Consider the following 15671-nt stretch of genomic DNA (forward strand, 5'->3'; position numbering starts at 1 on the left):
TGCACACCTGTAGTCCCAGCTACTCTGGAGACAGGAGGATGGCCTGAGCCCAGGAGACAGAGGCTGCAGTGAGCCGAGATCGCACAACTGCACTTCAGCCTGGGCAACAGACTGAGACTCTGTCTCAAAAAAAACAAAAGAAAACAAAAACAACTGAAGAACTGGGAAAATATTCATGATACTTATTAGGAATGAATGGCTAAGTTTACTAATATCCCCAAAACTCTTAATGGCAAAAGATGTAAACACACATTTCAGAGAAGGAACTAAAAATGGGGGACAAGGAAACTAAAAAGATGCTCAATTTCCTTCCTTCCTTCCTTCCTTCCTTCCTTCCTTCCTTCCTTCTTTAATTCCTTCCCTCCCTCCCTCCCTTCCTTCCTACTTTCCTTCCTTCCAGATGGATTCTCACTCTTTTGCCCAGGCTAGTTCAATGACACAATCTTGGCTCACTGCAACCTCCACCTCTCAGGTTCAAGCGATTCTCGTGCCTCAACCTCCCAAGTAGCTGAGATTACAGGCGTGTGCCACCACGCTAGGCAAATTTGTGTATTTTTAGTAGAGATGCGATTTTGTCATGTTGGCCAGGCTGGTCTCGAACTTCTGGCCTCAAGTGATCCACCCACCTTGGGCCCCCAAAGTGCTGGGATTATAGGCATGAGCCACCATGACCGGCCAGGAGGGCGTTTCTCACCTGTAAAGCTTGCAACTGTGAGTTCACATCAATTGCCCCACTTTCGGTTCTGCACCTGAGACTTCAATCTAGTTTTCTTGTTTTCCATAATTATAACTGTTCTGTCTAGTAGTGAGAAACCCAGCTCCCATCACCCTCAATATATTTACTTACGGAATCCTCCTCCTCCATGTATCCAGTCTCCCATTCCCTCTGCCCCACTATCCTACTGCTTGGACTTGGGTACCCTTCTCTGGCTGCTGCCTCCACTGCCCCTATACAGATGCCCCCTCCAACCACGTGGATTCTGCCACCCTACTGTGTCCTCTCTTCCCTGCCCCTACATGGACACCTACCTCGATGTTGTTGGCTGTACATTCCCCATGGGTCTTCCCTTCCATGCAGGTGCCCTCCCTGCTTGGCCCCTTCTTTAATTCAGACATTAAAGATAAATCTGGCCAGGCGCGGTGGCTTAAGCCTGTAATCCCAGCACTTTGGGAGGCCGAGGTGGGCTGATCATGAGGTCAGGAGTTCAGACCAGCCCGGCCAACATAATGAAACCCCATCTCTACTAAAAATACAAAAATTAGCCAAGCGTGGTGGTGGGCACCTGTAGTCCCAGCTACTTGGGAGGCTGAGGCAGGAGAATCGCTTGAATGCGGGAGGCAGAAGTCACAGTGAGATGAGATCATGCCACTGCACTCCAGCCTGGGTGACAGGGTGAGACCCTGTCTCAAATAAAATAAAATAAACAAAATAAAGATAAATCCACTTGCATGGAATGATTGGCTCAAAGGCCACACATCTTTGAATACACATTGCCAAACTGCTTTCCTAAGGGCTTGTGCCAGTTTGTCCTGTGCGGAGAATCGCATCTGAGCGCCTGTTTAACGACACCTTTGCTGGCATTGGATATTATCTATATTTTTCCAGTCCCTTTTTCTTTTGGTTTCCTTCATAAGGGATGTGCCCAGGACAGAACAAATTCCAGAGCTCTTTCTGGAGCCATCTCATCCAGCTGCCTGACTCACCTACGTTCATACTCTGATTCGTTTTGATCACCAGTTTTGATCTGATTAACTGGTGAACTGCAGAGAACTAAATCATTGGTATAGTTACCACATTTCTTTAATGAGTTCATGCTCCCCCCATTCAAAAAGCAGTGACTGAGCAGCGGTATGATGTGCTGAGTTTTATAGGCATTTGCAAACATGTGTAAGTTACAGTCTCTGCCCTCAAAGCTCTTGTATTCTTGAAAAGGCCAGATATTCAGATGATATTATGAATACAGCGTTCATGTGATAAGAACTCCAACATCACTTGGGGTTCAGGTTATACACCTGGAAAGTGGTGCGTCCAAAATCTTCCAGTGCCAATGTTCAGAGTGATTCCACAGTCACACGCCACCACCCTTTAAACTGACCTCCCTCTCCTTCCCAACACAAGCCCTATGCCCCCACCAGACTAGTCTCCTGGCCTCCAAATACACAAATACACTGTGTTTACTACTGATGGCATATCTTATCAGAACCCTCTCACTCCTCAAGTAGCTGCACACATACGTTCTCTCATTTAACTCGCACAGCGACTCTGTTGAGGCAGTAATTTTAATCTCCCCTTCTTAGATATTGACACAGACTTCAAAGATGGTCTTGAAATGGGGCAGAAAATGGGGCAGAAAGTTGACCTGTGGATATCAGACCCCAAATTGTGTGGGCGCCCTTCCCTTGCCACAGGCAGCTTCATTGCCAGGGCATCCTTCTCCATGTCCTGCTCTTCTTCCCGCAGGGACCACCCTCCCTCTCTGCCCAGTGCCTGCCTCTTGGTTTTATCTAGGTCCTATCCATCCATCAAGGTCCAGCTGAAAAGCCCACGAAATTTCCCAGCTCCTCCTGGCTGAGACTTCTCCAGGGAAGCTGAATCACAGCCTTTTGTAGGCTTTTCACGAGGTCATCTGGCAAGTTTTTGATGGAGATAGATGGGATCTCCAAAGGAATAATTCCTGGGCCCCAAGCTGACTTCTAGTGACATCCCCAGAGTCATGTGTTCCTCTGGCTGGAAACTCTTTTAAAACAAATGTTCACCTTATTCACTGGTCTTGATAAATTCTCCCTGGGTGAAGGCCATGTGGAGCCCTGGTCTGATGGGGACAGGAGGGAGTGTGTGTGAAAAGAAAATTAATTTGATGCTTGCAAAAGGAAGATTCTATCAGGAAATATACCTAATTGGTGTAAAAGGCCACTGTGGTTGTTGGCACTGAGCCACTCTCACCCTGCCAGCCTCAGTGCTTAGTGTATTTATGTCCTTTGTCACCTTCCTAATTGGAAGGAGTCACGCTACTGACTCACCATCTTTCCCCTGTTTATGGAAGAGCCATGGGAGGTGGTGTCACTCAAGGTCAAGGGCTCAGAATTGGTCTGGGTCTGCAGTGAGACGGTGTCGTTACCCTGAGAGCTGCTTGGCAGCGTTTGGAAGGTAAATTAGTGTCATCAGTTGAAGACTTGCTGCACAGATGGCCACCTTAGTTGGCATGACATCTCACTTCCTTGTCTCCCCCTCAGAGGAAAATGCCTGAGCTGGCTGGGCCTCGTGACTATGAATTTCCATTACTCCTTTTTTTTTTTTCCAAGATGGAATCTCGCTCTGTCGCCCAGGCTGGAGTGCAGTAATGGTGTGATCTCGGCTCACTGCAACCTCCGCCTCCCAGGTTCAAGTGATTCTCCTGCCTCAGCCTCCCGAGTAGCTGGGACTATAGGCACCCACCACCACGACCAGCTAATTTTTTGTGTTTTTAGAAGAGACAGGGTTTCATCATGTTGGCCAGGTTGGTCTTGAACTCCTGACCTCAGGTGATCCACCCACCCTGGCCTCCTAAGGTACAGGGATTACAGGCATGAGCCACTGCACCTGGCCAAATTTCCATTACTTTTGAAACACAATAAAATAACTAGAAAGAGAAGCTTAAAATCGGCCCAGTACGAAGAACGTACCCATGAGGACAACAGAGGCAGCAGGATGTCAACACTGTTCTTGGGAAGCAGGCAGCTAGGGGGGCGCTCAGACACGCTGACTCAGGAGCTCAGTCCGCCCCTCATCGCTCTTCCCTTCACTTGGAGAATTCTCTTGCCCCCACATGCAAGTGTCAGGCTGCTGAAAAACTCCTTGAAGCTCAGGCATTTAGTCTTTCTATTCTCCTGTCCACCCTCCTGGCAGGGGCAATGAATCAAATTTCTAACAGCCTTTCTTCCTCTGCCAGCTTGGCCAGGTCCAAAGGGAAGTCATCTTAAAGCTGGGATGGAGAAAGAAAAGAGGGTATAAGCCATGCTCAGAACCTTCTGGGCTCAACTCTAGTGTCTGTTCCCACCCAGCCCCAACCTGAAAAGGCCTAGACTGAGAAAAGCCAAGCAGATCATAGAAAAGCCCTCGGGGACAAGGACCGAGGCCCTTGGCCCTCAGCCGAGCTCGAGCTCCCAGCCAACAGCCAACTCCAATTTCCCAGCCATGTGCACGACCCATCTTGTAAATGGATCCTCCAGCCCTCAGTGGAGCTACCCTGGGGCCCAGTCAATGCCATGTGGACCTGATATGAGCCTTCCCTCACCCCATCCGTGTCCCAGCTGCAGATCTGATGATCTGCTACTTTGTGAAGCTTTGGGATGGCTTGCTACGCAGCAACACATAACTGGAGCACCAGGGTTCCAGCATTCCCTGAGGGAGCCCAGAGGGAGGCTGACCGCTCAGCACGGCCCAGGAAGAGGCCACTGGACAGCCTCGCACAGGCAAGATGATACGAGCCCGTGAGATGGTGTCCGAACGGCAAGCCCAGCGCTGAACACCTTTCACACACCTTTCATGCTTTCCAGCCTCCTCTCCCGCTACCCCTCACCCGTATCCTTTGATCTTGGGAACCTGCTCAGTACTTGGGAGACTTGACCACGCTTGCTGTAGCTTAGTGAATATAAATGGGGAGTAGGAACCCCAGTCACCTTTTCTCCCAAGTCCAAGTCCATTACCCCCGCTGCTGTGGGGCCTTGTGCGGGCTCCCTTCCACACCCCGCACGGTGCTTTGTAGAAAATGGATCCCACAATGGGAACAAGGGGGTTTGGGGTCTAGGAGGAAATCCAAGGGATATGATTGCAACAGGAGCCCAGGCAGGAAGGAGTTCAAGGAGATCAGGACCATCAGTGTCACATAGAACAGAGAGGCCATGCAAGAAAAGAGACTAAAGCATCTTCTGGATTTGGGAGAATGGACATGAGTTCCAAGAGCAGGAGGGACAGAAACTAACTTGGGGCAGTTTAGAGTGAGTAGGAGGGAGGAGGTAGAGCCAGTGGGGGCTTGCAGGCAAGCCCATCCTAAAGCTTGTTGAGAAGAGAAGGGAAAAGGTATGAAGTAGCCAAGGGGGAAGGTGGAGGGGCTAGGGAAGATCTCTAGTTTCTAGGCTAGTTTGGTTTTTAAGAATGAAATTGCTGGCCGGGTGCAGTGATTCAAGCCTGTAATCCCAGCACATGCCTGTAATCCTAGCACTTTGGGAGGCTGAGGCAGGCGGATCACAAGGTCAGGAGTTTGAGACCAGCCTGGCCAACATAGTGAAACCCTGTCTCTACTAAAAATACAAAAAATTTGCTGGGCATGGTGGTGGGTGCCTGTAATCCCAGGTACTTGGGAGACGGAGGCAGGAGTATCACTTGAACCCGGGAGGCGGAGGTTGCAGTGAGCCGAGATGGTGCCATTGCACTCTAGCCTGGGTAAAGGGTGAGACCCTGTCTCAAAAAAAAAAAAAAAGGAAAAGAATGAAATTGCTACACAAGTTTATTCAAGAGAACAGCTGAGGGGAGGGGCTGACCCTAAGGCCTGGTCCCTGGGCCATGTCCTGGTCCAGAATGCAGGAGCTGTCCCTGAGCAACTGTGGACATGCTGGGGGCTGAAGGGGCCCACGGGATGCAGGGAACCAAGCAAGGAAGGAAGTGCCTAATCAAAGGACCACGCTAGCTCCTTCGTGCCTGCGTGCGTGCAGGAGGGACTGTGGGGGCAGCAAGCCATCGCCAGGCCACTGACCTGGAAGCTACCTGTGCCTGCAGCTGAGCTCTAACTCAACTCAGACGGTCTTCCACAGACCAATAAAAATAGCATTTTCCAAATACAGGTTGATCATCCCTTATCTAGAATGCCTTGGGCTAGAAGTGTTTTGAATTTTGGAAGTTTTTCGGATTTTTAAATATTTGCATATACATAATGAGATATCTTGGGGATGGGACCCAAGTCTAAACTCGAAATTCATTTATGTTTCATATACACCTCATACACATCACCTGAAGGTAATTTTATAAAATATTTTAAAATAATTTTATGCAGGCCAGGCATGATGGCTCACACCTGTAATCCCAGAACTTTGGGAGGATGAGGTGGGAGAATCGCTTGTACCCGGGAAGCAGAGGTTGGAGTGAGCCAAGATCGCACCTCTGCACTCCAGCCTGGGCGACAAAACGAAACTCTGTCTCAAAAAATAAAAAAGATAAGATAAGATAAGATAAAATAAAATAAAAAGTAGCTTTTGGCTACTCTGGGCATACTGCTATGGGGTAGCCCTGCTCCTCAAGGGGCAGTTAAAAAGAAAAAGAAAAAGAAAAAAAAGATGTGCTCCATTCTTTCTTTATGTAAGAGAGAGTAAACCTGGACTATCCACGCTGCAAGTGGCTGTGGAGGGGCTGGCCCACTCCCCTTCCGCGCACTCCCCTTCCACGCAGTCTCCTCCCGCATCACCTCTGTGACTGTTGTGCCCAGTCAGGCCCCGCAGAAGCGGCAGGCGACGTCCTCAACCGCAATCTCGGCTCCTCGGGCGCCACCCAGTGGCCTCAGGGCGGAATCTCGGGCGAGCTCGGAGGCGCTCCGGGGTGGCGGGGCGCAGCGCGGCGCCGGTAAAACAACCCTTTGTCTTCAGAAGGCGCTGGTCCTGCCAAAGCAAAGCACCGTGTTTACAGCCGCTGGAAGAGCAGTCCTGAGAAACAAAGCCGCGATTTTTTATAGCCACCGTGGAAACCAGACCCCACTTCCTTCCTCCTGGACCAGGGTTTTATTGATGCGGGTCCTCTTGTTTCAGGGCTGACCTGCTGCCATCTCCTCGAGACAGAGGAGAAAGATTGAAGTTCTCTCAGGGAATTTATCAAAGGTTTTTCTGTTCCGGTTACCAAACTGTTACAAACAACTCTCTTAGAGATCTCCTTCTCTTTCTCTTTTTCTTTTTTCTTTTCTTTCTCTCTTTCTTCTTTTTCTTTCTTTCTCTTTCTTCCCTTCCTTCCTCCCTCCTTCCCTTCTTTTTCTTTCTTTCCTTCCTTCCTTCCTTCCTTCCTTCCTTCCTTCCTTCCTTCCTTCCTTTCTTTCTTTCTTCCTTTCTTTCTTTCTTTCTCTTCTTCCTTCCTTCTTTCCTTTGCTTCCCTTCTTTCCCTCCCTCCCTCCCTCCTTCCTTCCCTTCCCTTCCCTTCCTTTCCCTTCCGTTCCGTTCCTTTCCCTTCCCTTCCCTTTCTTCTTCCTTCCTTCCCTTTCCTTTCTTTCTCTTTCTTTCATTTTTTTCTGTCTCTCTTTCTTTTTCTTTTATTTCTTTTTTTTTTTTTTTTGAGTTTTTAAATAACACTGAGCTTGTGAACTGCCCTTCCCTGCACAGCTAAGAGGAAGAGGCTTGGGGGCACGTGATGAGTGACACCTTCTGTGCCCTTCTGTGCCCTCCTGTCAGGGAGGAAAACAGCTTCTGCCTCTGGAAGGGAGATGCCAGGAAGCTCAGCACCGGACCAAAAGGGACCCAGGTGAGGAGGGCGTTTGGGGCGGGGAGCTGGTGGGCACCATGGGCCCTGGTCTTCTTCAGGCCTCAGTGCCCACCGTCCCCCACGCCCCCAGGGAGCCGTGCGTCCAGGTGCTGTGACCAACTGAGGCGGGACGGTGGGTGCTAGACCATGAATTCAATTTCTCATAAAGGAGTTCAGGAGAAACCATGTCAGAATAAAGTTTTCGCCAAATTCCGGAATGAAAATTCCATAACCAATTATTACCCAAAGACGGATGATGCAGGGAAGGTGGCCTTCCCAAGCAGGCGGGTCTGCATTGAAAGTTCTGCTGTGAGTGATCAAGTTACTTAACCCTTTGAGACTCAACCTCCTCTGCAAAGTGGGGACGTCAGTGACACCCACTTCATAAGACTATTGTGAGTTTGTATTGAGGTGATATACATTTAATGGTGATAAATTTTACTCATAGACTTGGAATATTAAAAAAAAAAGTGCCACATTCAGATTGTTCCCAAATCATATTAAATCAGCTTGCCTCTACAGTGAGAAATTCAATCCGTTGAATTTGAGGTCTCCTTTTTGTCTCTAGGATAACATGAGAGGCATTGGTAACCTTGTGGTGTCCAGAAAGCCAGTGCTGGGCCTTTAGCCCTAGTCCATCAGGGTGATGCCAAGCCCTCACCGTGCCCAGCTACCCTGGTCCCTAAGACTGTCACCCACGGAGGGCAGGGCCAGGCCTCCCAGGGCCCCCTCCCAGCCCAGCCCTCTGGGTTCCTTCCTCCTTCCTGGGGGAGCTGAGTGTAGGCTGATGGAGGAGGGCTTGTCTTTATTACCGGCAGAACACACACACACACACACACACACACGCATCTATTCCGCTGCCAGCCTTGGGAGCTGTCTCCAAGCCTCTGGCACTCTGCACCCTCCACCTCTTGCCCTCCAAGGGCTCTGTCTTGTGCCCTGAAGGAGAGATTTCACACAATCCCCAGCATGAGACTAGAGAGCCCAATACTTGGGATGGCAAAGGAGAAACAAAGACAACAGCAAGAACGACAACGTGGAAAACACAAATTAATTCCTCAATGAATCGCCCTGTAAAACCATAGCACATGTACAAGGCAAATCCTCAGTAAGTGGGAATTGTTGTCATCAATATCCGAGGCTGGATTGGGGACACGTAAGCTATTGTCGTTAGTGCTGTATTATTGCTGTGCTGTGGCCTACTCGGCTTTTCCTTTTGTTGTATGAACCTACCTGCCCATTGGTGCCCTCCTGGTCTGGATGCAGGCCCTGGATAGCAGAGAGCAGCTTGCTCAGAGCTCACTCAGGGGACCTGCCTAAGCCTTTGGTCCCCTGAGTTTCTGGTGTGTGTGTGTGTGTGTGTGTTTTCAGTATCTACAGAGATAAATCAGTTCGAACAAACCATGCTGTGTAAGTGAGCTGCCCTTGGTGAGCCCTCACTGCAGACTTGGTCTTTCAACCACAAGACAGAGAGCTGTGCTCCAGGGGAGAGAACTGCATGGGGTCAGGAGGTCCGTGCGTCCCTCAGCCCGCGGTGGCTCCGCGCCATCCCTCAGCCCGCGGTGGCTCCGCGCCGTCCTTCAGCCCGCGGTGGCTCCGTGCCGTCCTTCAGCCCGCGGTGGCTCTGTGCTCAGCCTCTGCACTGGGACCTTGACGTTCACTATCTGGGTTTCTCTCCTATCATGGGAGATGGGGATGGGGGCAGGGGATCCCACCTTCCCTGCCTACTTCCCTGGGATCAAAAGAGGTCACAGGATATTCAGTGGACACGTTCTGAAAATCACTTGTCAGACGAGGTAATTATATTTCAGGTGATAACGTGAGCAGGGAAATGCCAATGCCTGAATCCCTGTGTCACAAAATAGCTTCATACTAGCCTGATACCCACGCGCGACAGCAACGCAGAGCCCTGGCCGCTTTCCGGCCTCAAGCCTGCATTCTTCCATGGGGCGTGACCGGGCCAACCGTCTCTGTCATCTGTTCCCCGCCTGCTGCCACTTGCCGAGAGTGGGGGCTGTGGAACCATCCCTTGGGGCCTCTGGACCTGTCTCTATCCCACCTTCCTCCTCTTCCACACCCGGCTTCCTGGGCCTCCTGCTTGCGGCAGCCCTGGCCCCTCCTCGCTGACCGCTCCCGCAGGGGAGAGAGGGCTGAGCCTCGCAGAGAAAAAGCTGGCGTTTCATGAACGTGTGTCATGAGCTGCATCATCTCATCAGAACTTGCACAACCCTCTGACTTGGCCATTTCATTTTTACAGATGAGGAAACTGAGGCTCGGTAACGTGTTCAATTTTGTGCCCAAATTCACACAGCTAAGAAGACACAGAACAAGACCCTGCGCCTTGGTCCCTGGAGCCTGTCTCTGCAGTGCCAGAGGGGCTCCGAAGCGCAGGTTTCCACCCCATTCTCTGCCTCTCCTAAAGGGACTGATTTCCAGCTTGGCCATATAGTGTGGGCAAAACACAACTGGCCCCACTCAGTCGCCTCTGAAGAGCTTTCCCAGCCCAAAAGGAAGACACCCAGCTAAGCAGACCAGCTGTCTGCACAGGCTTTGGGGAGACGGTGGCCCCAGGAGGGGTTCCCATTGATTCTATTTAAATAAGGGAGATGTAATAAGTATTTTTTGTCACAATGGTCAAAAGACAAAATGACAACAAATTTAGTTTAAAGATCTTAATTGTGGTCGGGCATGGTGGTCCACGCCTGTAATCCCAGCACTTTGGGAGGCCAAAGCGGGTGGATCACTTGAGGTCAGGAGTTCGTGACCAGCTTGGCCAACATAGTGAAACCCTGTCTCTATTAAAAATACAAAAAAAATAGCCGGGTGTGGTGGCGTGTGTCTGTAATTCCATCTACTCAAGAGGCTAAGGCTGGAGAACGGCTTGAACCCGGGAAGCAGAGGTTGCAGTGAGCCAAGATCATGTCACTGCACTCCACCCTGGGCAACAGAGCGAGACTTTGTTTCCAAAAATAAAAATAAAAACAAACAAAAAAACCCTTAATTGATTATTTATTCGTGATTTCAGAATCAGGCAGCCCCTGTGCTGGAACAGGTTCAAAGCACCTTGGCCAGACAGCACAGTGGTCAGGCAGTAGCTGAGGATAGAAAATGGAAGGGCAACCTAGCACTGAATGGTTGCAGCTGTGAGTTTGCCTAAGTTGATTCAGTTGGCCACCCATGGTTGACTGAAGCTCAGCTGCTGTAATGAGCTGAGGCTCCGCTGTTTGTTACAGAAGTATACTCCTATGATAGGTTTTCAGTTAGTTTCTGAACTAAGTCAGGCTGCAGTTTGTTATTTCAGGGCTCGAGTGTGGAGGTGTCCTAGGGCCAAGTTTAGGTTAATTTAACACCACTGAGAGACCACGACATGAGAAAGAAAAACCCAGCATTGATAAGGCACATCTAGACATTTCACAATACTTCTCAGCCTCCATGACTCTTGTAAATATTAATTTAACCCTCTGGGCAAATGGGTAATAAAATTCTCTTTGTATTAAGGCAGTGGTAAAAGTTAATAGGCTGTAAGCCAGAATCATTCCTGGGAGGTTTTACTGCTGAGCGTGTGAGTGCCTCGGATTGTACTGTGAGGCACTGAGTTTCTATGCCACACTCCATGACGGGAATAGCATTATCATTGCCTCATGTGGCATTCCCGTGATTGTTATGCAACCTGGTACAAAGTAGGTGTTCAATAAACATCATAAGGCCAGCTGTGGTGGCTCACTCCTGTAATCCTAGCACTGTGGGAGGCCGAGGCAGGTGGATCACCTGAGGCCAGGAGTTCAAGACCAGCCTGGCTAACATGGTGAAACCCAGTCTCTACTAAAAATACAAAAATCAGCCAGGTGTGGTGGCATGTGCCTGTAATCCCAGCTACCTGGGAGGCTGAGGCAGGAGAGTCGCTTGAACCTGGGAGGTGGAGGTTGCAGTGAACCGAGATTATGCCACTGCACTCCAGCCTGGGTGACAGAGCGAGACTCTGTCTCAAAAAAATTAAAATAAAATAAAGATAAACATCATTGTAATAAGTATTGAACTCAGCACACATAGCACAAAACAAAAATCTAGGGGCTACAGTTAATATTTTTTTAATGTCCATGGTTCAGGAATGGATCTAGAAACTTCTTCCTTTAGTGCCCTAAAACAGAGATCCTAAAAAACTAAGATGCTTTAGTTTGGGAAGTTTCCTGATCCCTTGTAGAATCTTCCTGATAGCTGACCCCAGTGCTCAGAACCATAACAAATTCTGAATTTTGTACAGGAAGTGTGAAAAAAAAAAAACCAAATTTTACCGCTGACCTCAACAAAAATAACAACCCCAGTCAAAGGTCTAGTGACACCAGGGTATCTTTTTAAAATGCCTGCAGCCTGGACGCGGTGGCTCATGCCTGTAGTCCCAGCACTTTGGGTGGCTGAGGTGGGCGGATCACCTGAGGTCAGGAGTTCGAGACCAGCCTGGCCGACATGAGGAAACCCCATCTTTACTAAAAATACAAAATCAGTCGGGCGTGGTGGCAGGTGCCTGTAATCCCAGCTACTCGGGAGGCCGAGGCAGGAGAATCCCTTGAACCCGGGAGGCAGAAGTTGCAGTGAGCCGAGATCGCAGCATTGTATAATAGCCTGAGCAACAAGAGCAAAACACCATCTCAAAAAAATAAATAAATGAAAAATAACAACAAGGGCGAAACACCATCTCAAAAAAAAAAAAAAAAAAAAAGCCTGCTACCTGGTCACTGGTCACTAAACCTCAGGAATCCAAGGCCCTAGCTCACTCGGTGCTCACGGTTTGAGGGTGACATCTACCTGGTCTCTCTAAAAGAGCAAAAAATCATTCCATAGCATCACTATGAACACTATGAACCATCATTCTCCTCACTTCATCCCATGATCAGTCAAGCCAGGAAGGAAGAAGTCAGTAAGACACTGACACCCTTCCTGTTAGACAGGCAGGAAGACCCGCGCTTCGTTATCACACTGTAAATCAATCCTGACAGCTTCTCTGTGATCCTAAGTCTTCCTGCGGCATTCACTATTTTGTTTATGTCCTTTTGCTTTAATTCAAGAGCCTGTGACCACATCTTGCCCAGATCATGCTCCGCATTAGTAAAGTTGTGGCAGCTGTGGTGTTTGGCTGTTTTTCTTGCCCTCGAGTTAGCTCAAGCACTGGGGCTTTCACGTGCAGACACGCAGCGATGGGTGAGCAAGGATCTGGAGGAGCCTGGAGGGTCTGGGGCTGGTGGGTGGTTCTGGAAACCAGCAACTCTGGGGCCCCACCGTTCACCTGACTCTGCCACTGTCTCCATCTCTTTTTCTTGTGATGCTTCTCACTTCTCCTGCCCCCAGGCAGCCGCCGCACGGTAATCTGCTTGTCATTGTCTATGCCTCCTGCCCAAAGGAAGCCTCATCCTGCAGTGATCCCTCGTAGCCCTCCTGCTTCATCGCCTTTCCGGCGCAGGCTCTCGGGAAAGTCAGGTTCCACTGCTGCCAGCCTGCCTCTGCGTATTTCAGAGAGGTGACCTGGTGGGCGCTGGCAGAGCTCTCTGGGTCAGGCCCCCGCAGGGCCGATGACAAGCCTACCACATGGCCCAGAATAAGACACCACGTGCCCCCGGCAGCCGGGGTCTGTGCAGGTGCAGCTGTGTTTCAGGAGCAGGCTGATGTGGACACATCCAAGACAACAGCCTGGGGCACAGGAGCCTTTCCTCTGCCTCTCTATTTGGGTTTATGCATCCCTTCCTCTGGTCTACTCGGGTCACCAAAGTCCTCCGTGTTGTTGAGTCCAGTGGCCAATTTCCAGGCGCGGTTCTCCCTGACTTTGCGCGGGCTTCCGACTAGCTGTCTCCCTCTCCTCCTGGAAGAAACTCGGCCCCGGGACACCACGCTCGCCTACCACCGCCTGACTCTCCTGGCAGCCCCTTTCTTGGTCTCCTTCACTCTTCTGCCCCTCCCTTTATCATTCCCTAAGCAAGGGCTACAGATTCCTCGATTCCCTCATCGATGTCACCGGTCTGATCGCTTTCAATACCATCTCCACGCTGACGACTGGAATTTACACCTCCATCCCAGGCCTCCGCCTGAACTCCAGCTGCAAACTCGCAGCTGCCGACCTTCCACTCAGTTGCCTAACACTCATCTGAAACCTAAAGTGCCCAGACTGCTGATATCCATTTCTAAGTTTAGTTTAATTTTTGTACATTAAAAAATTTAGGCCAGGCATAGTAGCTCATGCCTGTAATCCCAACACTTTGGGAGGTTGAGGCAGGAGGGTCGCTTGAGCCCAGGAGTTTTGACCAGCCTGGGCAACACGTTAAAACCCTGTCTCCATTAAAAATATATATAAATTTAGGCTGGGCGCGGTGGCTCACACCCGTAATCCCAGTACTTTGGGAGGCCGAGGTGGGTGGATCACCTGAGGTCAGGAGTTCGAGACCAGCCTGACCAACATGGTGAAACCCTTTCTCTATGAAAAATACAAAAATTAGCTGGACATGGTGGCATGTGTCTGTAATCCAAGCTACTAAGGAGGCTGAAGCAGGAGAATCGCTTGAACCTGGAGGGTGGAGGTTGCAGTGAGCTGAGATCATGCCACTGCACTCCAACCTGGGTGACAGAGCTCTGTCTCAAAAAAAAAAAAAAAAAATATATATATATATATATATGTATATGTATACACACACACACATATGTATATATACACTTATGTATAAATTTAATAAAAATGTTTCTGTAGGGAAACATCTTGGTATGTTGCCCAGTCTAGTCTCCAACTCCTGACCTCAGGTGATCCACCCACCTCGGCCTCCCAAAGTACTGGGATTACAGGCGTGAGCCACCACACCTGGCCTGATAGCCATTTCTATCAACTCCTCCCATGATCCTTCCCAAAAAAACCCCTGCTCCTCTGGGCTTTTTTGCAAATGGTAACTTTATTCTTCATGTTGCTCAGACAAAATCTATATATATGATAAAATATCTTAAGAGATATATTTGATACAGTCATCTTCAACTTCTCTTTTCTCTCACTCCCACTTCCAGTCTTCAGCAAATTCTGTCAGTTCCGCCTTCAAAATGTGTCCAGAATCCACCCTCTGCTAACCCACTCCCCGGCTCCCACGATCCTCCTGGCTCGTCACCCGCTTCCACCTTTGCCTGCTGCAGTCTCTTCTCAACTCGAGTCAAGCCACTCCGTTCAGATATGATTAGATCGTATCTCCAATAGACAGTTTCTGAAATTCAATCTGTTTCTGTTACTGAAATTCAACCCAAGGTCATACAAGGCTCGCAGGCCCACGGTACCTGGACCCTCGCTGAATCTCTGACCCTTCTTCCTCCTTCTCTTGGTTCTCTTGCCACACTTCCTCCAATACCCAAACATGCCCCAACCTCGGTGGCCTTTGTTCCTGAGAGATACCCTTATGGCTGCCCCACCATCTCCTGCAGGTCTTTATTCAAATGTTGCCTTCTCTTGAGGCCTTTCCTGGACACCTCAGCTAAAAACTGCCACCCATTCCCTGTAGAGCCCCCCTCCCTTCCCTCCTCAGTTTCCCTCCTGAGGACAGACCACTGTCTAACACCCCACATCCTTACTGATTTATTATCTGTATCTCCCATTGAACAAAGGCTCCGGGAGAGCAGGCATTTCTGTCTGTTCTGTTCTGTGCTGTATCCCTAGCACCTAGAAGAGTGTCCCACATGAGTTTCCATGAATACTTCTGGAATTCGCGAACCCATGAACATTGCCCTGTTCACCAGTCTTTGCGAGGCAGCTGCTGTCTGTGTGTGCACGCTTTCTCATGGCTGGTTGCTAGCTGTCCTTCAGCCAAAACAGAACCTTTCCAGGGCGTGTTTGCCTGGAGAATACATTATTCACCTATGTGTTGTAGATCGACTGAGAGAGGGATTTTTTTAAAACAATTTATTTACTTTTAGATGGAATGTTGTTCTTGTTGCCCAGGCTGTACTGCAATGGTATGATCTCGGCTCAATACAACCTCTGCCTCCTGGGTTCAAGAGATTCTCCTGCCTCAGCCTCCTGAGTAGCTGGGATTACAGGTGCGCACACCACCACGCCTGGCTAATTTTTGTATTTTTAGTAGAGACAAGGTTTCACCATGTTGACCAGGCTGGTCTCGAACTCCTGACCTCAGGTGATGCACCCGCCTTGGCCTTCCAAAGTGCTGGGAGTAGAGGCGTGAGC

This window comes from Theropithecus gelada, chromosome 5, assembly GCF_003255815.1.
Source record: "Theropithecus gelada isolate Dixy chromosome 5, Tgel_1.0, whole genome shotgun sequence".
In the NCBI taxonomy this organism is placed as follows: domain Eukaryota; kingdom Metazoa; phylum Chordata; class Mammalia; order Primates; family Cercopithecidae; genus Theropithecus; species Theropithecus gelada.